This window comes from Schistocerca serialis, chromosome 6 (genome assembly GCF_023864345.2).
Source record: "Schistocerca serialis cubense isolate TAMUIC-IGC-003099 chromosome 6, iqSchSeri2.2, whole genome shotgun sequence".
Taxonomy (NCBI): domain Eukaryota; kingdom Metazoa; phylum Arthropoda; class Insecta; order Orthoptera; family Acrididae; genus Schistocerca; species Schistocerca serialis.
Genome location: NC_064643.1, coordinates 560,348,572 through 560,362,935, shown reverse-complemented (window position 1 = coordinate 560,362,935; position 14,364 = coordinate 560,348,572).

Genomic DNA, 14,364 nt, shown 5'->3' with positions numbered 1-14,364 from the left:
TTGAGTTCAGAATCATTTGACGTGATTACTTGCACATGTTGTTTACGACAGGGGGTCTAATTGCCTCTCCAACAATACTTTCCTCACAGCGTTCGTCTTATGCGTTACTCATTTGAGACCTCATATCATCCTAAATATTAATTTCTACCAGTGGTTCCTAATCCCGTTCTTTTACAGTCTGTGCAGTTTTTATGTAGATGCGGTCAAAAGATATTGCTGAGAGAAGGAATTCCATGCTAGCTTGTCACCACCTACATGTTAGTGGGATGTTCGTTCTTGGACTAGTACGTGATTCATATATATTTTTTATCTGTGCAGAAAGTAAACAAAATACTACAACATTTCGTAACTTTTATTATTCATGCTATAGTATAGCCTATGACGTCAAATGGAGGCGGACCTTTGGAGAAAACGACATCAATAAACGTAAGTATATCCACTGGAGTTGTGGATTAATGTATATTGAAGAGATACAATAATTTTTTGTGAATTAATTTACACGGACAGTTCGTTTGCTCGAACATCGCATTTTCTTTTATGGTAGAGGAAAAACTCACATAATATATAAACCTGAAATACTGATGACTGAGTTGAAAGTTGTGCCAAAGAAATATCTGTCAAATATTTTTTTCTTTTGTCTTTTTCCTTCTCTTGTTACTTTCATATCCGTTCTTCTCCTAGTCTCCATCGGTACGGACGTAGATACATGTGAAAGTTACTTACAATAACAATAATTACCATCAAATAGACATATCACATTTTACTTTTCATTCGAGGACACAGTTGAAGAGAAGAGGGGAGAGTTCATCCAATTGTCTCACTCCAGTTTTTATCTCGAAGCTTTTTGAGATGTCCCCTCTAAATCTGACCTTCGAATGGGTGTTTGTTAAGGTTTCTAGAGTGAGTCTGCGGGTTTTGTTGTCTAGTCCTAATTCCTGGAGTATTTTGTTAAGCGTTTCTATATCAACAGAGTCGTAGGCCTTCTAGAAAACAACAAAGATGACAACCACATTGCGGTTTCTCATGTTGGAGTACGCCAGTACCGTTTTAAGGTTGAGTATCTGTTCAGCACAGTATCTGGTTTTCCTGAAGCCTCCCTGATATTCTCCCAGTTGACTGTCCAGTTGATCTCCTGCACTTGTTAATAATGTCTTGGAGAGAATCTTGTATGTTACTGGGACAAGGGAAATTCTATGGTAGTTGTTCCGATCAGTAACATTTCCCTTTCTGTGAAGGGGATGGGTCAGAGCCGTGTTCCAATCAGGTGTTAATTTCTCTGTTTCCCAGATGTTCTGGAGCTCGCCCACGGCGTTACTTGCAGCACATTTCCAGAGTTCAGCAATGATAGAGTCCTCTCCAGCTACCTTATTATTCTTGAGAAGCTGAACGATTTATCGACCTTCTTCCAATGAAGGAGGCAGTGTGTCCGAGTTTGGTGTGGTTTGTTTTAGTTGAAGCACAGTTAAGCAGGTTATTGAAGTACTAAGCTAAGAGGTGATAGTTGTCCTTGTCGTTAAAAACCAGATTGCTCTGTGAGTCTCTGAAGTGGAGGCTTGGTGGATCGTATTTTTAGAGTGTGTGCTTGAAGGTTCTATAGAAATCTCGGGAGTTATACTTAGCAAAGTTCTCTTCGATTTGGGTTAGTTGGTTTTGTGTGAAGGTCCGTTTGGTTCCTCGAATTATCTTGGCTGTTAGCCTTCTTTGTCCCAATACTTTCTCCCTATTTATCTTCGTTTTCTTAGAATTGCACTTCTCCTAGAGTGTCTGTCTTTGGGCTATTGGATCGACACAGTCTTCATTCCACCATGGATGCTTCCTTCTTCTTGTCAGGGGGGCGAGTTCATGGGCCGTCTTCACAAGAGTCTCCTTCAGTTGGTCCCAGCTGTTGAAATCTGTACTGTTCAGTCTCCAGCTTAGTTCTTGACTGTTCTTAAGTCGCTCTATGTCAAGCCTCACCATCTTGGGGGTTTTGTGTACTCTAGTGTTTCTAGGCTGGAGTTTCATTTTGTTCTTTGAGAGGTAATGGCCTGACTGGCACTTCTCAGTACCTTCACGTTTTGTATTTCCTTTTGAGATTTTCTTGAAATGGTCACATGATCTATCTGAAATTCACCCAAGCTGGTGTTAGGTGAAATCCAAGTCTTCTGTTTCCTTGGCAGGTGTTTTAAGGCTGAAGACTTCATGACCAACCCAAAAGCCCTACACAGATCCACCAAACGTTCCCCATTGCGGTTAGTTCTCTTACGTGTTGGATAGTTGCCCACTATATTTCTGTACTTTTTCTCTCTTCCCAATTGGGCACTGAAGTCACTAAGCAGTATGACAGTGTGTGTCTCTGGAATTTTAGAGAGAATATCTTCTAAGTCTTCCCAGAATTTCTCTGTTCTGTCTGTATTGCGTCTGTTGTCCTGGTTGGTTGGGGCATGTACATTGACTACAGTATAGCCCTTGTTAGCTCATTTGAGGGACAGGAGGGATACACGACTGCTTGAGGAGGTGAAGTCAATGACTGAATCCAGTATCTTGTGACTGATTATAAATCCTGTACCTAAGTGGGGTACGTTCTTCATTACCTGCTGACCCACTTTTTCTTTGAGGATTCTATATCCTGGGACTCGAAGGCATTATCATCTGTGAATCTGGTTTCCTGTACTGCTGTCCGTACTATGTTGTGCTGTGTAAGTGAATCGGTCAGATGTTTCAATTTACTCACTTTCAGTAGTGAATTAGAATTAAATGTTGCGAAGAAGCTTTGATGTCTTGGTCTGAGTTTACGTCCGGTGATTTCAGGATGCTCCGACTCTTCCTTAAAGCATGTTGGTGTGGACTCCCCAGAATCCGAAGCTCCGCTAACGTCACCTAGGGTGACGGTGGGTTGGTTACCACCTGGGCTAGTGCATACAGCGAAATTTTCCTCCATGCTCAGTTGAAGATTATTCTTTGTGGAGAACGGTAAGCCACTGTCCAAGATACTACCCAAGTTGTTAGCTTGAGAGACTTGAGAGGTCTACATCATTTATGGATCGTTAATTTAGTTCCCGATGTTATTATTAGTGTTATTATATGTTAGGTTAACTTTGTATTTCGCAAAATTGCCATCATCCAGACAATTTAACCAAAGGGTCACAAGTGTCTAATTTAGGGCGTGTAATGAGACACGTGCGGTTCAACCCCTACACGAGTTTGACCCAAGACATTTCGACGAAGAGGAACCACATGTGAGCCCAAACATCTTTGGGATGTTAGCCCGCATGCAGGAAAGCATTATTGAAGCATATAGCGAACGAAGAACTTCATTACAGACGATTAAGAACGGGTTTAGAGAAATACACACGCCACTAAAGAAAGATTTGCCTCAGTGACAAGGCAGTGTGTAATCTCAGCGTAGTAAACAGATAGGTAACGTAGAAATGAATGGAATGCTGTTAACGAGCAAGTAAGAAATCATGCAGCCTGCGTGGTTAGGATTAATGATGTCTGTCACAGTTCTGAGTCTCAAGAAAACAAGTATACTGAAGAAATATAGATTACCACAAAATCTTACTACTAGGACTATTTGAGCAGATCCCACTAATTACTCTGTTTTGTTAGGCGAAAGCATCCTAAAATGCATAGTGTTTCAGATATTCACACCTATGATGAATAATAATGACAAAAATGAAAAAAAAAACAGCTGGGAGCAGGTCACTTCTCGCCACTTTGTTGTTGCGGTCCGTCACAAGACGAAAATATCAATTTGGTGATGCAACCAGTAACACTGCGGTTGTGTTACACCCGACATGCAGAACATGGCCTGCCTTACATTAATATTGAAAGTATCAGTCCAAAAATATCTTTAAAAGTAAAAGTATCTAACCAAAATTTTTTCCTTCTTTATTAGTGAAAGTATCAAAGATAAAATTGTTCCAAAATAATTTTTCAACAAACCTGCATCTGACTGCATCTGCGAACTTGTTTCGTGCACTCCTCCATTTTGCCAGTAATGAAACATGTATTTGATTCAGCAATCAAGTTTAAGAGAATATTGCCATTTGTGCAATGGCATTAAGATGGCACTGAAAAATTAACTTTTGGCCCTGATGTTTACTTAATGAAATTATGTCTTGACTTGAATAATGCCAGTTGTGCAATGGCATAAAATTGGTTATTTGAAATAACTTTTGTTATACCAAAATCGATTTCAAACCATGAACTGCACATATATATTGCATAGAGGCCTCATTTTCTTTATGTTCTTTCATTTGGTGGGTAACTTTACTTTAGTACTCATTTTCATATGCAATACAAGCAAAGGATGTGGATTATGATTAAGGCTGTTAGCTGTTGACCTCAATACATACATATATATATATATATATATATATATATATATATATATATATATATATATATATAGTTAGTTAAAATTTAAGTCATATACAAAAACTACTATTTCCAACACTTTTGCAGTACGAATCACTCTTACAAAAAATTTTACAAAATGCTTACTGCGTCAAAATTTGGACATACAAATCCTAACTCTGAACATTATCTAACAAAAACCATTTTGAAATCATTTTATAGCTTCTCCCATTAACGTGCTAAAGTTTGCTCATTGTACAACCTGAAAATGGTGTAGCGCGAATCCTACCTTAAAGCTGTCACCACACGTCTGCTTCCTCCGGGCACCTAGCTGCGACGACAGAGTTTTTTACTGCATGTGCCTGGATCTCTTAAACATCAAAGATCCTCCTACATAAAGATATTATACTCATTCCACCTTGCAGTTGGCAACTATCGACTTTATTTTCTGGATCTACCCTGATAAGACCTTAGCACATACCTCACAATATAAAATGTGACAGAAACTCATCGGTTGCCATCATTGGTCAGTACTCTGATCATAGGATAAACGAATACCAAAATGTAAATTATATACAATTTCTCGGAATTTCAGTACAATATAGTACTTCTAGAGGAAAATGAGGAAGAAACCAACGCTCGTTACATTAACTGTGACTACAGAAAAAAAATATCAAATCGAAAAATGGCGTGTGGTAGTTTAAATCCAAGTAAGAAACTTATTTTTTTGCATGCCCAACAAGAACGAAGATCAAAGGACTGCATTCCTACTGGGATATTAAAATACTTTCATTAATATATCCAAATATTTAATGGAGGTGGAAGGAGGGCACAGTGCTTACTTATTGTAATTATTTACATGGCGTATTGATGATAAATTATACAACTCGGTACTACTAAATACTTTAAGACAAAAACTAAAGTACGAATGAAGTAAAAGGGAACAACTAGTACTTTGATTTCATGGAATAAGTAACATCCTATTTCTGAATATGAGATCCTTTAGTTATATTTTCCTATGTGAATGATATTATTATTAATAAATACTAGGATACACTAGTAACTAGTTCCTGTGCACCAATAGGAATGCACTTGTTATGATGAGTGAAGGAAGTTGTTACGACCGCCGTAACATTAGGTTAGTATTACTAAAGGGAATCAGAGTCGATTGTCTCGGCCTAATAGGTAGTTCAATGGAGTTTGGTCGGGATAATGGAATCTAGGAAGGACGAATGAATCGATCTTTCACCATGTATGAAATTTAAAAGATATTTTTGTAAAATATGTAAGTGATGAAACAAATACTTTCTCACGCAGAAGCAGGTGTTTTGTTCACATTAATTAAGGCTAAATATTAGCATTCTCAGAGAACTGGATAGATTAGTAATGTTTTGGCAATTACACATGGCACTAGAACTGTGCTGAACACTGAGACATGTATGTGTACTTTGGTTTGAAGCCTTGAAGGCAGAAATTCAAATATTGATCATTCGTAGCTGTAATATGGAAGCATACTTCTTATACAACATAAGTGAAAGGAATCTTCCCCCTCATAATTACGATAGTAATGAACCATGTCTAGTGGAAGTGATATAACTGATGACCTATAATTTGGTAAATCATTTGGGGATTTCCTGTTTAGTATAGAGGTGATCACCTCATGTAATGTGACGTAAGCTATGGAAGTACTTGTAATTAGCAATGACTAATATTATATTTTATTAATTACCTTGTGCTACTGTGAACTGACTATGATGTCAAATCTGTACATACAATTTAATAGAGGAAGTAATATAATGAAAATGTGAAAAGGATCTTAGTTGTAGTGTCACTGAAAATGATCTGTCCTCTCAATTCAATGGGAGAAAACTGTAAGCAAGTAGTAGAAACCTAAAGTGACAGCATATCAATAGAAAATCATTGCTCTGTAATGACTTGACAGAGCAATAGTTACACTGACTGACTGATCTAGCATGTAAGCCTGTAAATAATAGCTAATAAGGATATTATTCATATTAGGTAGCAAATGTCAACATTATTCTTGATGTGTCTACTAGCTGGAATGTTTGAAACTTACGTTACAACTAAGTCCTGATAATATAGACCGGAAAATTTAAAAATAAGAGTAAAATTGGAGAAGCATATGGTTTTCAGATTTCGTATTATTTTCATAATATTGTTATTATTCCAACCTAGATTTTCCAGTATATACATATAAATAAAGTGAATACTAACAGATGTGAACATCTACTGAGTTATCATTTGCTATCTTAGTGAAAGAAAAATGTGCCTTTGAAACAGTAGGTGGTAACTGACAATTAAAATATTTTAGTTAATATTTTCTACTTATTTTCTATGAACAAACAACCGAATAAATCCTGTAGTATTTCGTGTACGGGTCTCCCCGACAAATCTCGCTGTGAGGAATTTTTTTTTAGTCTACTTTGGTTGAAACTATTATCTGCACGAATTGGTGCTTGCAATGTGGTATTTTGCATTATGCGAGCTGTTGATTGCTCCTTAGTAAATTAATAAGAGTGCATTTTCTTGCTGTATATAGTCAATGAGGACACTATATATGTTGAACTGCATTCCCGTTCGAGTGAGATGAAAACATGAAGTATTACTTCTTAGTTAATCGTATGTTCTCATCACACAAGAACAGAAAATTGTAAACATCTAAATAATTGAAATTTGAAAGACACTACATGAATTTCTAGAAATCAGTAATCAAATTATTCGTGAGGGAGGCCTGACCATGTATAAAGTACTTTATAAGCAAGGCAAGAAGGAAAATAAACATAATTGACCTGGCCTCAAGAATTAAATGTGCTGTGTAGGTTCAGAATTCTTATTGAAGGTGAATAAAAGGTGAAACGGTGGCAGATAATGATGCGAAACAACTGTGTTGACTACTGGAAAACTAGTTGACAATGAAAAATGTGTATTACTTACCAATGCTGGAATAGTGAGAGGACAGACAGTGACTGAAGTCACAAAAGGTCTTCACTTCTTCCTGTGGATAGAATCAAATGTTGCAAAGTTGCTGATATTATTATATGCACGCTCGTCCGGACTGTTACGAAGGTCAGCATTAAGTATGCACATTCTGGCCGGTGTGGCAGCATGACGAAACCTAGAATGTAAGCCATCCATGTTGTTGCTTACTGGTAAAAACGTCTGCATTTTTAACGTTCAGTGAATAAATGAAGGATATTTAAAAAGTGACAAAATAACACATAGTGGCAGTGTATGCCATGTCTGTGGTTAATTATCTCTAAACGGGTCATCAATCAATAAAGAATATTTAAATTGTCTATTAGTCCAGTCAAATTGCAGATATACCTTACAAAAGGTGGGGTAGAAGATTTTATTTTTTTAACTCGTTCATATTGTTGGGAAGGTTATAAAACCAGGTTTTGTCAACAATGATTTCTCTTGGGAAAACTTTCTGCAGTCAAAAAACTTCGAAAATTTCGGACTTTATTCAGTTTTTTTCAAAATAACTCAGTTTCATTTGCTCCTATCGCTTTAACGTCTATTTTCTTTTTTAAAGAGCACAAAATTCTCTACAAATTTGATTCTTACAATTTTTTTCTACTCCCAGTATCTAAGGCGCTACAGCACGTCAAAAAATACCAATTTTTCAAATTTAGAGCATAGTGGCAAGATACCTTATGTTTGAACACTATTTTTTCAGTTTCTGTTTGTGTAGTATAAATACATTATACATCATGCTATATGTTGGAATTTACCACCTCACTTTCAGGTATTCAATTTCTCTGCGTGCAACATGAGGATTGCTGGGCACCCAACAATTGTGATTCTTACATCACTACCTGAAGTTCACTATGGGCCACCTCAGCCCTAGTATTTGTAAAACTATAAATATAAAAATATATCATTAAGAGACATACACACACACACACACACACACACACACACACACACACACACAAAATAAATTGTCTCAGGAAACTGAACTATTATTAGTGCAATAGGCAACCTAATTAGGTAGGTAATTATTCTTGTGTATAAAGGCCACACAGTTGACATTAAATATAAATAGCTTTATTACAATTAAAATGCGTTGTCAGTTACTAAACAATGTTGACAGTTCTGGGTGTGTAATACTTGTAATATTGCACTTTAGCGCACTTGAGACAGGTATGAGCATCACTTCCAACGTTTTGATGGGCCAGGTTCCTCAGTGTCACCAGAAATACCTTGAGTTACGGATTCAGGGGCTGTACATAGAGTTGATCCCAGATTGACCTCTTCTTTAAACAGCGATTCAGCCTCAGCAAGTTCGTTGATTTCGTCAGCGGTTTCCTCAACATCCTCCATAACATCTTCTGCAGTGTCTTCATATAAAAATTTTGGCGCGCTTTCACAGTTGACCCCAATAAATTTCTTGCAAATTGAAGAACATTTCAAAACCGTTTTTCTGCAGGAGCACGCTCCGTCACAGTTCAGCTTGCATGAGCATGAAACAATGTGAAGAAGTGCTTCAGGTGCTGGATCTTGGCTCATTATAACGGGTATTGGACCGTGGTCACTGTGATTCCAGCCCCATTTCTCAGGAGGTTTCCGGTTTCCCATCCAACTTTGGACTTGTTGGTAAGTCCGCAACGAATGATGTTGTGCAGCATCTTGTGTAGAGGCGTGAGTGAACAGAATATATTCACTGTCAAACTTGTAAGATGCAGTGGAAAACCACTTGTCTTCTGCATTTCCTCTTCCTGGCTTTAAGAAAAATAAGTTTTCAATGCCTTGCCCCAAACTGGTCATGAGCAAAAGCAGGTCAACATCTTCTCCTACAATAACAACACTTCCAAAATCTTTGGTTCTTGATATGGCAGATGTTACAATCATAACGTCAGCATCTTCTTGTGCCTGGCTTTGAAGCTGTTTCAGCTATCACCACACCGTCCCCACATTTCTGGAAAAGGCGAGCCTTGACAGTTCGAATATCAGGACGAGGTGATTTGGGTATTTGCACTAACAGATCGTCCATAGAAAACTGACATTCTTTCGTATTGGTTTCCAGGTAGGCAAATATAGCCTCCATGCCTTCATCTACTTGTGTTGCAGGTCGGTAACCTCGAGTCTGTCCAGTAGCTGAAACACGGTGAAAGAACTTTCTGTAGCAAAATCTGTGGTATCACCCATCTGCAGCAACCAAATCATTTACATTTTGAATCCGCTCTATCATTTGTTGACCAAATTCATCACCACGTCGTTTAGCCTGTTCTAATACTGTCGATTGCACTTCCAATTTCATTACTTTGTAAACAAAATTACGTTTGGCATATGGTAATCTTAACTGCTTGGTTAAAAAGTCATCAGAATTCCCCTTTGCAAATAAGAAGCATTTCTCTTTGAAATTGAACTGACCTTTTCCCTGCGACCGACGTAGCACGCCTGTCGGTTCCTGAGGATATCGAAGGCTAGCTGCTATCATTCTCTCATTAATGTACTTCTTGTAGCATGCTTCATGCAACATCACTTCACTGAGCGTTTTCAAAAAACGGGTGTGGGCAGACTCCCTGCGTTTAGCACTACAATCAATAAGTGTGCTCAGTGCTTTCTTTTTCACAAATGGTTCAAATGGCTCTGAGCACCATGGGACTTAACATCTATGGTCATCAGTCCCCTAGAACTTAGAACTACTTAAACCTAACTAACCTAAGGACATCACACACATCCATGCCCGAGGCACGATTCGAACCTGCGACCGTAGCGGTCACGCGGTTCCAGACTGAAGCGCCCAGAACCGCACCGCCACACCCGCCGGCTTCTTTTTCACATTGCGTCCACCACTCACCACAGTTTTTTCGCAAATGAAACACAAATTCATGTAAGACATACTCTTTTTCAGCACCACAACATATACTGAATGGAAACGACTCCAAACTGTAGGACCGTTATTGTTGTGTGCTAATTGCTGTCAGCGCGCTGTGAACAATCACCAGAGATAATCGCCTTCCGCCCGCCAAATAATAAATACGCTTTTGTCCGCTAAAGAATAATTCCTACATACCTTTTCAACTGTAGAAGATGTACGGCACCTGCATGCAATCGTATTACATATTGTAACATAAATAAACTTCACGCAATCCGACGTGAATGTGTTCGTAGTTACTGAATATGATGCTGTTTGTCCTGGCCCTGCAGCAGAGTGAGATGGTAAATTCCAATGAATAACATGATGAGTAATATGTTTATACTACACAAATAGAAACTGAAATAACAGTGTTCAAAAATTAGGTAATTTGCCACTTTGCTCGAAATTTGAGAAATTGGTATTTTTTGATGCGCTGTAACGCCTTAGATACTGGGAGTAGAAAAAAATGGTAAGAATCAAATTTGTAGAGAATTTTGTGCTCTTTAAAAAAGAAAATAGACGTTAAAGCGATAGGAGCAAATGAAACTGAGATATTTTGAAAAAACTGAAAGAAGTCCGTAATTTTCGAAGTTTTTTGACTGCAGAAAGTTTTCCCAAGAGAAATTTTGTTGGCAAAACTTGGTTTTCTAACCTTTCCAACAACATTAACGAGTTAAAAAAATAAAATCTTCTACCCCACCTTTTGCGAGGTACAGGCTTTTTTTCTGACAGTTTCACTGGACTACATGGGTTTCCTGTAAATAAGATGTGTTGAAGTTCAACTGTCATGGTCACAAAATGATATTCCAGTCTCACGTTAGACTCAGGACAATTCTCAATGAGTTTCGATGTAAAATGTTGTTGATTGGTACTAATTAGAGGAAACAAAATAACTATATCCTAGAGTGAACTTTTAGTTCTGCACTCGCATGTATCTAGTGTGTGCAGCTGTTCTAATTCACGCCTATGCATCTTTTCACGTAATTCGTCAAATGATGGACGTCATCATAACATCATAACGTTCTGACCCTGTCCTGTGCGGGATCGATTTATCGTTTTCGCTGATTCTTGAAAACTTTCCTGGGTCGTCATGCAAACGTGTCTGTAGTTCTTCATGACCTGTCCGGCGTCAGCAGCGCAATCAAATCGTAGAGGGAAACTAAGAGATGGATATAGTAAGCAGATACAGAAGATTGCAAGGTTGCAGTAGTTACTCGGAGACGAAGAGGCTTGCACAGGATAGAGTATCACGGATAGCGGCACGAAACCAGTCTTCAGACTGAAGAGCACGACAACAGCAACATATGGTATCAGTAACAGAAAAAATGAAAAGTACAGTGTGATATGTCTGTTTGATGGTAATTATTATTATCGTTAAATGACATACACATTTATATACGTCTGCACAGACAGAGGCTGGGAGGAGACCAGATAACGATGTATAGTCCAGCTGTAACACCCGTTTAAACCTACACCAGTGAGGGATCGTATCACTGTTATCTATAAATCTCTTAAGGAAAGAAATTAGACAAAAATGAAGTAATGTGTACGCGTGTATCATGTAATGTGTGTTCGTAGGAATGAAACAGCTAGCAAAACTTTTAGTTGTGGTAGTTTTGTGACTGGCGTTAAGTCTTGAAAATTGAAAAACTTTTTATGTAAGTTGGAAGCCAATTATCGTAAAAACTTTTTGTCTAAGTAAATACGTAGAGTGTGTGGGTTCAACAAAGGACACTGTAAAAACTTAGTTTCCGCCCACAATTGAACATTTGTATGAATCCAATAAGGTCTGAAGGTCCCGCCTCAATTTTTATTCTCGGCGTTTTTCTACTGGTTTCACGCGGATGGGGGACGGTAACTAATTAAGTCTCCGAGTGAAATATGGTAGAATAAACATTGGTCATGAAGAAAATTTTGCGATCCATCTGCCATACTAAATATCTGTGATCCACAGATACTTTAATTTAGTAAAATGTTTCCACACTTGATTTAACCACGTAAATGTAAACATTCGCCTGCCTCAATCAAGGGAGCAGTTAAGAGACACAACAATTTTTATGCATCATTTTACGTGGGCATTTGTAATGGTTTACTCAAATATCTCATTTTATTTAGTGATAAGGGGGAGACTCACATATGAACTTGAAACACTGAGTACTCTGAGTTGAAAGCTGAGCAGAAATGGTTCAAATGGGTCTGAGCACTATGGGACTTAACTTCTGAGGTCATCACTCCCCCAGAACTTAGAACTACTTAAACCTAACTAACCTAAGGACATCACACACATCGCCGGCCGAAGTGGCCGCACGGTTCTGGCGCTGCAGTCTGGAACCGCGAGACCGCTACGGTCGCAGGTTCGAATCCTGCCTCGGGCAGGTTAGTTAGGTTTAACTAGTTCTAAGTTCTAGGGGACTAATGACCTCAGCAGTTGAGTCCCATAGTGCTCAGAGCCATTTTGAACATCACACACATCCATGCCTAAGGCAGGATTCGAACCTGCGACTGTAGCGGTCGCTCGGTTCCAGACTGTAGTGCCTAGAACCGCTCGGCCACTGCGGCCGGCAAAGCTGAGCAGAGGAAATATCTCCGTGAAATACTTTTTTAAAAATATTTTCCTTCTTCCTTCTCTTGTTACATCGTTATCTGGTCTCCTCCCTGCCTCTGTCTGCACAGATTATGTACATATGTATGCCATTTAACGATAATTATAATTAACATCAAACAGACATATCACACTGTACTTTTCAGTTTTTCTGATACTAATACCATATGTTGTTGTTGTAGTGCTCTTCAGTCTGACGACTAGCTTCGTGCCGCTATCTGTGATACTCTATCCTGTGCAAGCCTCTTCATCTCCGAGCAATTACTGCAACCTTGCAACCTACAACCTTCTGAATCTGCTTATTGTGGTTCCATTTTCAACAGGACAATGCTCGCCTATATATGTCACGTGTCTCAAAGAATTGCTCGGTATTCAGGTACCTCGGTGGCTAGCAAGGTGCCCTGATCTGATCCGCCAGACCATAAGTGATACCAGCTCGGGTGTCAACTCCGTCCCAATGCAGGTACCCAGGATACCAACGACTAGTTACAAAAGTCGTGAGCTAGCTTATTTCAGAACATAACGCAATAGCTTTGGGAAACCCTTCCCAAGGGAAGCAATGCATACATCCAGGTAAGAGAGGGTGCAGCATTATAGTGATAAGTTGGCAAATGGCGAATTCTTTATATAGCTGACGCAATTTTGTGATAACTGAAATAACAACACATACATTCTCAATCCATGAACTTTCATCTTATTTTGTCCTTACCTTCCTTTTTTTAGGAACTGTATTTTCACAAACAGTAATTCTAAACTAAGGAACAACCACTGGGAAAACAACAGGCCTAAGTTATTTGCATTTATAAATTCCTGCAATGATGTACCTTTTGTTTACCAGTTTTTTTCCATTGAATGTTTTGTTTCACTGTACTACTTGATATAAATGCTGTAATTCTGACATTAGATCTAGCTTCGGTTTCATCGAATATCAAACAGTGTTTGATGTTATTTTGCGAAGAGTGTATACAGTTTTTATTTCTTCTTGTTCCTCTACGGCGTAGTATGATCTGTGTGTGATGGATAATATGTGACGGGATATCCGTTTGCCTAACAACTCCATAATGGAAACCGCACCCTGAGGTGCTAGCTCTGTAGCTGCTGTCTCTGTGTGTGGCATTCAGGCTCTGACGTCATCAGAGGCAGTCCGAGGCCCAGGAGAAACATAGACCACGGTACGTACGTCACAGCACTTGACACTGCACATTTTATGAGTGCCAGCAGCTGTCTCCGGCGGGGAGCCAGTAACTACAAAAATGGTTCAAATGGCTCTGAGCACCATGCGACTTAACATCTGAGGTCATCAGTCCCCTAGACCTTAGAACTACTTAAACCTAACTAACCTAAGGACATCACACACATCCATGCCCCAGGCAGGATTCGAACCTGCGACCGTAGCCGTCGCGCGGTTCCAGACTGAAGCGCCTAGAACCGCTCGGCCACAACGGCCGGCTCAGTGACTACACTACTGGCCATTAAAGTTGCTACACCACGAAGATGACGTGCTACAGACGCGAAATTTAACCGACAGGAAGAA